The sequence below is a fragment of the Berkeleyomyces rouxiae genome, assembly GCF_048999995.1.
Source record: "Berkeleyomyces rouxiae strain 22BRR77 chromosome Unknown BrBRR77_ptg000011l, whole genome shotgun sequence".
Classification (NCBI taxonomy): Eukaryota; Fungi; Ascomycota; class Sordariomycetes; order Microascales; family Ceratocystidaceae; genus Berkeleyomyces; species Berkeleyomyces rouxiae.
Genome location: NW_027396501.1, coordinates 162,907 through 175,256, shown reverse-complemented (window position 1 = coordinate 175,256; position 12,350 = coordinate 162,907).

Genomic DNA, 12,350 nt, shown 5'->3' with positions numbered 1-12,350 from the left:
GCTAATGTCGTCTCAAGCTTTGCGTTCCACTGCAAGCAATGAGAACCGGCGGGCTCACCGCACTACCGCTGAGCAGGTTCTCGATCCTGTTGATCAGGATGACCTACGGCTAGAACAAGTGCACAAGCGATATCCCGAATGCAGTTCGGACAGTTATTATGATTTGCGTCCGGTGTTCTTGCGGGATGGTGTACCTTCAACCACCTCTTGTCAAGACGCAGGTCATGCTGTTAATCTTGTCTCGACTGCCGAACATATCAATACTCTTCCGTCTGATGATGCACATCTAAATTTGCAACTTGTCAAGCAAAACCTGGATGGCATGCTCACACGTGGCTTCATTGCCCCTACTTCTTCAGTGTTGGCTTCTCCGATTCTTTGTCCTCGGGAACCAGGCAGTGTACGATCTTCTGTTGATTTACGGGCGGTCAACTACCTTATTTTATAAGCTGTTCATTTGGTCCCGCATCAACCAGTCGTTACAACTTGCCACATCTGAACGGGGGTTTCCAGAAAGCCATGTCTACCAGCTATGCACCTTTTGGCTTGCAGCAATGATGTTGCCAACTCCCAGATTACTTTGAGTTACAACATGGTACCTGAGTGTATAAAGTGTTGTTGTTGAGTTTACTCACACACCTGCCATTGTGCCAAAGCATGTTATTGAGTTCTTGTGGGATTTCTTGGACAGTTTATGTCTGTTTTTAGACCTCTGTGTCTGTATTTCTTGGCCTTTGTCTTGCCTAATTGTTTTGACTCCTGTTGGGTCTATTTATATGATATCAGCAGCTAGTGTCTGTTCTTTGCTGAGCTCGTTGGTTCTACGAACAGCTCGTGTCTGTTCTTTGGGTTGACACCTCTTAATGCCTCTTCCTTGTGACACCGTGTGTCCATCGGCGACTGCTTTTTTTGTGTCTCTTCTTTGACCACTATGGTGCTTGCGTTTGACCCCTGCTGGGTTATAATTGCCGACAGCTCGTGTCTGTCCGGGTATTGATAGTTTATATCTACTCGCTTTGCTGACAGCCCGTGTCTGTCTGGGTATTGACAGTTGCTGTCTACTCGCTTTGTTAACAGCTCGCTTCTGTCCCACTTCTTGACAGTTATGTCTAGTCTTCGTGCCACAGTTGTGTCTAATGCGTTAGGCCACTGTTCGGACTATTTTCTTTCGGCTGTTGTTGTGTCTACTTACGACCACTATACGTCTACTTCTTGTGACATGTTCTGTGTCCTCTACTTTGGACAGCTCTCTTGCCTGTTACTTTCTTCGACTCTGTTACGTCTACTTGCGACTACTCTATGTCTCCTTTCTTCGACCTCTTTGTGTCTTCACTTGGGCCTACTCTCTGCCTCTCTCTTTTGGACAATATCTTGTTGTTTTTCTTCTCGTTAAAAGAAACACGATGTCCCTCTTCGAAGTCCTGCCTATGGTGGTGCAGGCCAGTCTTGTATCTTGTGCTGAAATACTGCCAAGTTTGACAAGCTGACTTTACCAATTTCTTGTTTTCCCCTTTCACCAATACTCTTTACGGATCCTGCACGTCTTTGTTTCCATGCTGTCTGTTGTCATATACCAATTACCCGATCGATGATGAGTCCCCATTACACATGTTAGTCTATTCTCCCACAACCGGAATCGTGTTCGTTTACATCCATCGAACCATGTCCCAGGGGGTTCTTAGCTATTGTGGAGGCGATTATGTCGCGGCGATTGATGATTGTGCCAACTGAGTAGCCACTCTGGTGTACACTTGTTACCAGAACTTGGTAGTTCTCAGGGGACCTTCTGCATCTTGCAGGCAACAGATTTATGGGCTATGGAACTGAGCGATTGTTGTTTGTTATAACCTACAGGCCTGGCTCTTACTTCTATGACCAATGCCATAACTAGGGAGGACAACAAGGTTGAAAAACCTTTGCCTTTGCGGGTACTGAGCTGCGTTCTCAACTTATTCCCACTTAAGATCCTTGGTGCTGCCCCTCGGTTGATGAGGTTGCCTTTCGTTATTCCCATTCTTTTTTACCTTCCTCTTGTCTGTGGACACGAGGCCCTTACGAAGTTGTCGTTGCACTTCAAGGCCTTGTTTTATGTTGATCAGATGTACAAGCTTTCATGCTAGGGATTCCGTTGATCCCCTATACGTCACGATGTTGTTGGTGCATCGAGATCTACAATTCTTGCCTGCGGAGTCATGCTGTGTCTAGACCCGTATGGTTGGCTTATTCCTTCTGTTCCGATTCTGCAAAGCCCGGTGGACTTCCGTGTCCCTAGATGCCCGGCTTCCTTTTGCGAATTCTCCGACTTGATTCTAGTCTAGGATGTGGCGATCTTAGTACTGCTGTGGAAATCAGTCATTTAAAAGGAGCATACTGTCATGAATAGCCATTCTTGCCATTGCCATTGCATAGGGTTATGCCTGGCACCTTACCCCGCTTCCGTTGTGTCACGCTAATGTTCCAAGGACGTATGATGATACGGTTATACCACTTGGTGGTCTGTGTAACCTTGAGGTGTCACTCCGGTTTATCTACTCGGGTGTGGCCGGCTTGCACACTATAGATCATCGCTATTAGGTAACTCGGTACTCTGCAGTTGATGCAGCTTATTCTGAGTTGACTGCTATTCTCGTTCCTTTTGTGTCAACAGCGTTTGAGCGTGGGGCCCACACCTGTTAGGCCGATATCGCTGTAACGCGACATATCGTTGCCTGGGTGTCTTGAGGGATTTTCAGTTCTGCTGCTGCCGTGTTGGTTTATCTCGTGAACTAACATCCGGTTTGATAGTAGCGTCTGGTAACGTTGAGTTACGTATGTCCCCACTTTCGGTTATCTGTGATTTGGTTCTAGCTTGGGAAGATCTCTGTTGTCAGAATCTGCAACGCCTTAAATAGCGTTGCCTTCTGCCCTGTGTGATCAGGTTAACTCTTGCTCCCCAAGCTTAACAATCACATACACCCCTTTTGCCATTCTTCTTTGTATACTAGTTTATAGTATCACTTCTTCGATAGTACCTTCTTCTTTAGTACTATATCTTTAATTATCACTTGTTTCTTGATAGCCTTCATTGCATCAGTACCTTCTGTCGTCTTCGTTACCTCAGTGTTCCTGTGATTGTTTATTCCCTTCCGTGTGTTATAAGATCAATTAGTTGAGTGTGCCTCTTTACCTCAAACCGACCATACGACCTAGAGAGTTCTATCCTCTCCTCCCGGCCGTATATCCGCGCAGGCCTGACTGTCCACCTCTGGAACCTATCATTGTCCTGAGTCGTTGGCTTTCTAGAACCCTAATGGTTTCCTTGGGCCCTATCCGTAATATTTTGTTAAGCTTCATTTAAAGACTCACACATTCTTCCAACTCTTTGTTATTCTTTAGCACACCTTATTCTTCTTTTCGTTCCGGCTCTCGACTACGGCCGATATCCCGTCTTCCTATGATCATACTAGCGCTGCTGTTGTTACACAACCTTCTTCGTCCGCTAGTCATAACTCGGCTCTTTCTGGTTCTTAGTTGATTCCATTTCTCAATCTACTTCTCTTCTTCTGTGGACAGTCAGTTGATGGCACTGTCTCTGTCCCAGCTCCTTTAATTTCGTTGAAGCACTTTGTTCCTCTAGGCTAATGTCGTCTCAAGCTTTGCGTTCCACTGCAAGCAATGAGAACCGGCGGGCTCACCGCACTACCGCTGAGCAGGTTCTCGATCCTGTTGATCAGGATGACCTACGGCTAGAACAAGTGCACAAGCGATATCCCGAATGCAGTTCGGACAGTTATTATGATTTGCGTCCGGTGTTCTTGCGGGATGGTGTACCTTCAACCACCTCTTGTCAAGACGCAGGTCATGCTGTTAATCTTGTCTCGACTGCCGAACATATCAATACTCTTCCGTCTGATGATGCACATCTAAATTTGCAACTTGTCAAGCAAAACCTGGATGGCATGCTCACACGTGGCTTCATTGCCCCTACTTCTTCAGTGTTGGCTTCTCCGATTCTTTGTCCTCGGGAACCAGGCAGTGTACGATCTTCTGTTGATTTACGGGCGGTCAACTACCTTATTTTATAAGCTGTTCATTTGGTCCCGCATCAACCAGTCGTTACAACTTGCCACATCTGAACGGGGGTTTCCAGAAAGCCATGTCTACCAGCTATGCACCTTTTGGCTTGCAGCAATGATGTTGCCAACTCCCAGATTACTTTGAGTTACAACATGGTACCTGAGTGTATAAAGTGTTGTTGTTGAGTTTACTCACACACCTGCCATTGTGCCAAAGCATGTTATTGAGTTCTTGTGGGATTTCTTGGACAGTTTATGTCTGTTTTTAGACCTCTGTGTCTGTATTTCTTGGCCTTTGTCTTGCCTAATTGTTTTGACTCCTGTTGGGTCTATTTATATGATATCAGCAGCTAGTGTCTGTTCTTTGCTGAGCTCGTTGGTTCTACGAACAGCTCGTGTCTGTTCTTTGGGTTGACACCTCTTAATGCCTCTTCCTTGTGACACCGTGTGTCCATCGGCGACTGCTTTTTTTGTGTCTCTTCTTTGACCACTATGGTGCTTGCGTTTGACCCCTGCTGGGTTATAATTGCCGACAGCTCGTGTCTGTCCGGGTATTGATAGTTTATATCTACTCGCTTTGCTGACAGCCCGTGTCTGTCTGGGTATTGACAGTTGCTGTCTACTCGCTTTGTTAACAGCTCGCTTCTGTCCCACTTCTTGACAGTTATGTCTAGTCTTCGTGCCACAGTTGTGTCTAATGCGTTAGGCCACTGTTCGGACTATTTTCTTTCGGCTGTTGTTGTGTCTACTTACGACCACTATACGTCTACTTCTTGTGACATGTTCTGTGTCCTCTACTTTGGACAGCTCTCTTGCCTGTTACTTTCTTCGACTCTGTTACGTCTACTTGCGACTACTCTATGTCTCCTTTCTTCGACCTCTTTGTGTCTTCACTTGGGCCTACTCTCTGCCTCTCTCTTTTGGACAATATCTTGTTGTTTTTCTTCTCGTTAAAAGAAACACGATGTCCCTCTTCGAAGTCCTGCCTATGGTGGTGCAGGCCAGTCTTGTATCTTGTGCTGAAATACTGCCAAGTTTGACAAGCTGACTTTACCAATTTCTTGTTTTCCCCTTTCACCAATACTCTTTACGGATCCTGCACGTCTTTGTTTCCATGCTGTCTGTTGTCATATACCAATTACCCGATCGATGATGAGTCCCCATTACACATGTTAGTCTATTCTCCCACAACCGGAATCGTGTTCGTTTACATCCATCGAACCATGTCCCAGGGGGTTCTTAGCTATTGTGGAGGCGATTATGTCGCGGCGATTGATGATTGTGCCAACTGAGTAGCCACTCTGGTGTACACTTGTTACCAGAACTTGGTAGTTCTCAGGGGACCTTCTGCATCTTGCAGGCAACAGATTTATGGGCTATGGAACTGAGCGATTGTTGTTTGTTATAACCTACAGGCCTGGCTCTTACTTCTATGACCAATGCCATAACTAGGGAGGACAACAAGGTTGAAAAACCTTTGCCTTTGCGGGTACTGAGCTGCGTTCTCAACTTATTCCCACTTAAGATCCTTGGTGCTGCCCCTCGGTTGATGAGGTTGCCTTTCGTTATTCCCATTCTTTTTTACCTTCCTCTTGTCTGTGGACACGAGTATTACGGATAGGGCCCAAGGAAACCATTAGGGTTCTAGAAAGCCAACGACTCAGGACAATGATAGGTTCCAGAGGTGGACAGTCAGGCCTGCGCGGATATACGGCCGGGAGGAGAGGATAGAACTCTCTAGGTCGTATGGTCGGTTTGAGGTAAAGAGGCACACTCAACTAATTGATCTTATAACACACGGAAGGGAATAAACAATCACAGGAACACTGAGGTAACGAAGACGACAGAAGGTACTGATGCAATGAAGGCTATCAAGAAACAAGTGATAATTAAAGATATAGTACTAAAGAAGAAGGTACTATCGAAGAAGTGATACTATAAACTAGTATACAAAGAAGAATGGCAAAAGGGGTGTATGTGATTGTTAAGCTTGGGGAGCAAGAGTTAACCTGATCACACAGGGCAGAAGGCAACGCTATTTAAGGCGTTGCAGATTCTGACAACAGAGATCTTCCCAAGCTAGAACCAAATCACAGATAACCGAAAGTGGGGACATACGTAACTCAACGTTACCAGACGCTACTATCAAACCGGATGTTAGTTCACGAGATAAACCAACACGGCAGCAGCAGAACTGAAAATCCCTCAAGACACCCAGGCAACGATATGTCGCGTTACAGCGATATCGGCCTAACAGGTGTGGGCCCCACGCTCAAACGCTGTTGACACAAAAGGAACGAGAATAGCAGTCAACTCAGAATAAGCTGCATCAACTGCAGAGTACCGAGTTACCTAATAGCGATGATCTATAGTGTGCAAGCCGGCCACACCCGAGTAGATAAACCGGAGTGACACCTCAAGGTTACACAGACCACCAAGTGGTATAACCGTATCATCATACGTCCTTGGAACATTAGCGTGACACAACGGAAGCGGGGTAAGGTGCCAGGCATAACCCTATGCAATGGCAATGGCAAGAATGGCTATTCATGACACTTAAGTGGGAATAAGTTGAGAACGCAGCTCAGTACCCGCAAAGGCAAAGGTTTTTCAACCTTGTTGTCCTCCCTAGTTATGGCATTGGTCATAGAAGTAAGAGCCAGGCCTGTAGGTTATAACAAACAACAATCGCTCAGTTCCATAGCCCATAAATCTGTTGCCTGCAAGATGCAGAAGGTCCCCTGAGAACTACCAAGTTCTGGTAACAAGTGTACACCAGAGTGGCTACTCAGTTGGCACAATCATCAATCGCCGCGACATAATCGCCTCCACAATAGCTAAGAACCCCCTGGGACATGGTTCGATGGATGTAAACGAACACGATTCCGGTTGTGGGAGAATAGACTAACATGTGTAATGGGGACTCATCATCGATCGGGTAATTGGTATATGACAACAGACAGCATGGAAACAAAGACGTGCAGGATCCGTAAAGAGTATTGGTGAAAGGGGAAAACAAGAAATTGGTAAAGTCAGCTTGTCAAACTTGGCAGTATTTCAGCACAAGATACAAGACTGGCCTGCACCACCATAGGCAGGACTTCGAAGAGGGACATCGTGTTTCTTTTAACGAGAAGAAAAACAACAAGATATTGTCCAAAAGAGAGAGGCAGAGAGTAGGCCCAAGTGAAGACACAAAGAGGTCGCAGAAAGGAGACATAGAGTAGTCGCAAGTAGACGTAACAGAGTCGAAGAAAGTAACAGGCAAGAGAGCTGTCCAAAGTAGAGGACACAGAACATGTCACAAGAAGTAGACGTATAGTGGTCGTAAGTAGACACAACAACAGCCGAAAGAAAATAGTCCGAACAGTGGCCTAACGCATTAGACACAACTGTGGCACGAAGACTAGACATAACTGTCAAGAAGTGGGACAGAAGCGAGCTGTTAACAAAGCGAGTAGACAGCAACTGTCAATACCCAGACAGACACGGGCTGTCAGCAAAGCGAGTAGATATAAACTATCAATACCCGGACAGACACGAGCTGTCGGCAATTATAACCCAGCAGGGGTCAAACGCAAGCACCATAGTGGTCAAAGAAGAGACACAAAAAAAGCAGTCGCCGATGGACACACGGTGTCACAAGGAAGAGGCATTAAGAGGTGTCAACCCAAAGAACAGACACGAGCTGTTCGTAGAACCAACGAGCTCAGCAAAGAACAGACACTAGCTGCTGATATCATATAAATAGACCCAACAGGAGTCAAAACAATTAGGCAAGACAAAGGCCAAGAAATACAGACACAGAGGTCTAAAAACAGACATAAACTGTCCAAGAAATCCCACAAGAACTCAATAACATGCTTTGGCACAATGGCAGGTGTGTGAGTAAACTCAACAACAACACTTTATACACTCAGGTACCATGTTGTAACTCAAAGTAATCTGGGAGTTGGCAACATCATTGCTGCAAGCCAAAAGGTGCATAGCTGGTAGACATGGCTTTCTGGAAACCCCCGTTCAGATGTGGCAAGTTGTAACGACTGGTTGATGCGGGACCAAATGAACAGCTTATAAAATAAGGTAGTTGACCGCCCGTAAATCAACAGAAGATCGTACACTGCCTGGTTCCCGAGGACAAAGAATCGGAGAAGCCAACACTGAAGAAGTAGGGGCAATGAAGCCACGTGTGAGCATGCCATCCAGGTTTTGCTTGACAAGTTGCAAATTTAGATGTGCATCATCAGACGGAAGAGTATTGATATGTTCGGCAGTCGAGACAAGATTAACAGCATGACCTGCGTCTTGACAAGAGGTGGTTGAAGGTACACCATCCCGCAAGAACACCGGACGCAAATCATAATAACTGTCCGAACTGCATTCGGGATATCGCTTGTGCACTTGTTCTAGCCGTAGGTCATCCTGATCAACAGGATCGAGAACCTGCTCAGCGGTAGTGCGGTGAGCCCGCCGGTTCTCATTGCTTGCAGTGGAACGCAAAGCTTGAGACGACATTAGCCTAGAGGAACAAAGTGCTTCAACGAAATTAAAGGAGCTGGGACAGAGACAGTGCCATCAACTGACTGTCCACAGAAGAAGAGAAGTAGATTGAGAAATGGAATCAACTAAGAACCAGAAAGAGCCGAGTTATGACTAGCGGACGAAGAAGGTTGTGTAACAACAGCAGCGCTAGTATGATCATAGGAAGACGGGATATCGGCCGTAGTCGAGAGCCGGAACGAAAAGAAGAATAAGGTGTGCTAAAGAATAACAAAGAGTTGGAAGAATGTGTGAGTCTTTAAATGAAGCTTAACAAAATATTACGGATAGGGCCCAAGGAAACCATTAGGGTTCTAGAAAGCCAACGACTCAGGACAATGATAGGTTCCAGAGGTGGACAGTCAGGCCTGCGCGGATATACGGCCGGGAGGAGAGGATAGAACTCTCTAGGTCGTATGGTCGGTTTGAGGTAAAGAGGCACACTCAACTAATTGATCTTATAACACACGGAAGGGAATAAACAATCACAGGAACACTGAGGTAACGAAGACGACAGAAGGTACTGATGCAATGAAGGCTATCAAGAAACAAGTGATAATTAAAGATATAGTACTAAAGAAGAAGGTACTATCGAAGAAGTGATACTATAAACTAGTATACAAAGAAGAATGGCAAAAGGGGTGTATGTGATTGTTAAGCTTGGGGAGCAAGAGTTAACCTGATCACACAGGGCAGAAGGCAACGCTATTTAAGGCGTTGCAGATTCTGACAACAGAGATCTTCCCAAGCTAGAACCAAATCACAGATAACCGAAAGTGGGGACATACGTAACTCAACGTTACCAGACGCTACTATCAAACCGGATGTTAGTTCACGAGATAAACCAACACGGCAGCAGCAGAACTGAAAATCCCTCAAGACACCCAGGCAACGATATGTCGCGTTACAGCGATATCGGCCTAACAGGTGTGGGCCCCACGCTCAAACGCTGTTGACACAAAAGGAACGAGAATAGCAGTCAACTCAGAATAAGCTGCATCAACTGCAGAGTACCGAGTTACCTAATAGCGATGATCTATAGTGTGCAAGCCGGCCACACCCGAGTAGATAAACCGGAGTGACACCTCAAGGTTACACAGACCACCAAGTGGTATAACCGTATCATCATACGTCCTTGGAACATTAGCGTGACACAACGGAAGCGGGGTAAGGTGCCAGGCATAACCCTATGCAATGGCAATGGCAAGAATGGCTATTCATGACACTTAAGTGGGAATAAGTTGAGAACGCAGCTCAGTACCCGCAAAGGCAAAGGTTTTTCAACCTTGTTGTCCTCCCTAGTTATGGCATTGGTCATAGAAGTAAGAGCCAGGCCTGTAGGTTATAACAAACAACAATCGCTCAGTTCCATAGCCCATAAATCTGTTGCCTGCAAGATGCAGAAGGTCCCCTGAGAACTACCAAGTTCTGGTAACAAGTGTACACCAGAGTGGCTACTCAGTTGGCACAATCATCAATCGCCGCGACATAATCGCCTCCACAATAGCTAAGAACCCCCTGGGACATGGTTCGATGGATGTAAACGAACACGATTCCGGTTGTGGGAGAATAGACTAACATGTGTAATGGGGACTCATCATCGATCGGGTAATTGGTATATGACAACAGACAGCATGGAAACAAAGACGTGCAGGATCCGTAAAGAGTATTGGTGAAAGGGGAAAACAAGAAATTGGTAAAGTCAGCTTGTCAAACTTGGCAGTATTTCAGCACAAGATACAAGACTGGCCTGCACCACCATAGGCAGGACTTCGAAGAGGGACATCGTGTTTCTTTTAACGAGAAGAAAAACAACAAGATATTGTCCAAAAGAGAGAGGCAGAGAGTAGGCCCAAGTGAAGACACAAAGAGGTCGCAGAAAGGAGACATAGAGTAGTCGCAAGTAGACGTAACAGAGTCGAAGAAAGTAACAGGCAAGAGAGCTGTCCAAAGTAGAGGACACAGAACATGTCACAAGAAGTAGACGTATAGTGGTCGTAAGTAGACACAACAACAGCCGAAAGAAAATAGTCCGAACAGTGGCCTAACGCATTAGACACAACTGTGGCACGAAGACTAGACATAACTGTCAAGAAGTGGGACAGAAGCGAGCTGTTAACAAAGCGAGTAGACAGCAACTGTCAATACCCAGACAGACACGGGCTGTCAGCAAAGCGAGTAGATATAAACTATCAATACCCGGACAGACACGAGCTGTCGGCAATTATAACCCAGCAGGGGTCAAACGCAAGCACCATAGTGGTCAAAGAAGAGACACAAAAAAAGCAGTCGCCGATGGACACACGGTGTCACAAGGAAGAGGCATTAAGAGGTGTCAACCCAAAGAACAGACACGAGCTGTTCGTAGAACCAACGAGCTCAGCAAAGAACAGACACTAGCTGCTGATATCATATAAATAGACCCAACAGGAGTCAAAACAATTAGGCAAGACAAAGGCCAAGAAATACAGACACAGAGGTCTAAAAACAGACATAAACTGTCCAAGAAATCCCACAAGAACTCAATAACATGCTTTGGCACAATGGCAGGTGTGTGAGTAAACTCAACAACAACACTTTATACACTCAGGTACCATGTTGTAACTCAAAGTAATCTGGGAGTTGGCAACATCATTGCTGCAAGCCAAAAGGTGCATAGCTGGTAGACATGGCTTTCTGGAAACCCCCGTTCAGATGTGGCAAGTTGTAACGACTGGTTGATGCGGGACCAAATGAACAGCTTATAAAATAAGGTAGTTGACCGCCCGTAAATCAACAGAAGATCGTACACTGCCTGGTTCCCGAGGACAAAGAATCGGAGAAGCCAACACTGAAGAAGTAGGGGCAATGAAGCCACGTGTGAGCATGCCATCCAGGTTTTGCTTGACAAGTTGCAAATTTAGATGTGCATCATCAGACGGAAGAGTATTGATATGTTCGGCAGTCGAGACAAGATTAACAGCATGACCTGCGTCTTGACAAGAGGTGGTTGAAGGTACACCATCCCGCAAGAACACCGGACGCAAATCATAATAACTGTCCGAACTGCATTCGGGATATCGCTTGTGCACTTGTTCTAGCCGTAGGTCATCCTGATCAACAGGATCGAGAACCTGCTCAGCGGTAGTGCGGTGAGCCCGCCGGTTCTCATTGCTTGCAGTGGAACGCAAAGCTTGAGACGACATTAGCCTAGAGGAACAAAGTGCTTCAACGAAATTAAAGGAGCTGGGACAGAGACAGTGCCATCAACTGACTGTCCACAGAAGAAGAGAAGTAGATTGAGAAATGGAATCAACTAAGAACCAGAAAGAGCCGAGTTATGACTAGCGGACGAAGAAGGTTGTGTAACAACAGCAGCGCTAGTATGATCATAGGAAGACGGGATATCGGCCGTAGTCGAGAGCCGGAACGAAAAGAAGAATAAGGTGTGCTAAAGAATAACAAAGAGTTGGAAGAATGTGTGAGTCTTTAAATGAAGCTTAACAAAATATTACGGATAGGGCCCAAGGAAACCATTAGGGTTCTAGAAAGCCAACGACTCAGGACAATGATAGGTTCCAGAGGTGGACAGTCAGGCCTGCGCGGATATACGGCCGGGAGGAGAGGATAGAACTCTCTAGGTCGTATGGTCGGTTTGAGGTAAAGAGGCACACTCAACTAATTGATCTTATAACACACGGAAGGGAATAAACAATCACAGGAACACTGAGGTAACGAAGACGACAGAAGGTACTGATGCAATGAAGGCTATCAAGA